The sequence below is a fragment of the Trichechus manatus genome, unplaced genomic scaffold (assembly GCF_000243295.1).
Source record: "Trichechus manatus latirostris isolate Lorelei unplaced genomic scaffold, TriManLat1.0 scaffold00033, whole genome shotgun sequence".
Taxonomy (NCBI): domain Eukaryota; kingdom Metazoa; phylum Chordata; class Mammalia; order Sirenia; family Trichechidae; genus Trichechus; species Trichechus manatus.
In genome coordinates, this window is record NW_004443969.1 from 7925781 (window position 1) to 7927212 (window position 1432).

Here is a 1432-nt window from a genome sequence, read left to right on the forward strand (position 1 = left end):
TTCTACCCAAAGCAATCTACAGATACAATGCAATCCTGATCCAAATTCCGTCGGCATTTTTTAATAAGATGTAGAAACAAATCACCAACTTCATATGGAAAGGGAAGAGGCCCTGGATAAGTAAAGCATTACTCAAGAAGAAGAACAAAGCAGGAGGCCTCATGTTACCTACCTGATTTTAGAACCTATTATACTGCCACGGTAGTCAAAACAGCCTGGTACTGGTACAACAGCAGGTATATAAACCAATGGAACAGAATTGAGAATCCAGACGTAAATTCATCCACCTATGAGCAGCTGATATTTGACAAATGCCCAAAGTCCATTAGTTGAGGAAAAGACAGTCTCTTTAACAAATGGTGCTGGCATAACTGGATATCCATCTGCAAAAAACTGAAACAAGACCCATACCTCACACCATGCACAAAAATTAACTCAAAATGAATCAAAGACCTAAATATAAAATCGAAAATGGCAAAGATCATGGAAGAAAAAATAGGGACAATGCTAGGAGCTTTAATACATGGCATAAACAGAATACTAACCATCAGTAACAATGCACAAGCACCAGAAGAGAGACTAGGTAACTGTGAACTCCTAAAAATCAAATACTTATGCTCATCAAAAGACTTTACCAAAAGAGTCAAAAGAAAACATACAGACTGGGAAAAAAAAAAATTGGCTACAACAAATCCGATCAGCATCTAATCTCTAAAATCTACACGATACTGCAAAACCTCAACAACAAAAAGACAAATAACCCAATTAAAAAATGGGCAAATGATATGAACAGGCACTTTGCCCAAGAAGACATTCAGGTGGCTAACATATACATGAAGAAATGCCCACCATCATTAGCCATTAGAGAAATGCAAATCAAAACTACACTGAGGTACCATCTCACCACAACAAGGCTAGCATTAATCCAAAAAATACAAAATAATACATGTTGGAGAGGTTGTAGAGAGACTGGAACACTTATACACTGTTAGTGGGAATGTAAAATGGTACAACCACTTTGGAAATCAACTTAGCGCTTCCTTAAAAAGCTAGAAATAGAAGTACCACACGATTCAGCAATCTCACTCCTTGGAATATATCCTAGAGAAATAGAGCCGTCACATGAATAGATATATGCACATCTGCATTCATTGCAGCACTGTTCACAACAGCAAAAAGATGGAAACAACCTAGATGCCCATCAGTGGATGACTGGATAAACAAATTGTAGTAGATTCACACAATAGACTACTATGCAACGATAAAGAACAAGGACGAATCTGTGAAACATCTTATAACATGGAGGAATCTGGAGGGCATCATGCTGAGTGAATTTAGTCAATCACAGAAGGACAAATATTGTATAAGACCACTATTATAAGAACTCAAGAAAAGGTTTAAACACAGAAGAAAGCATTCTTCGGTAGTTACA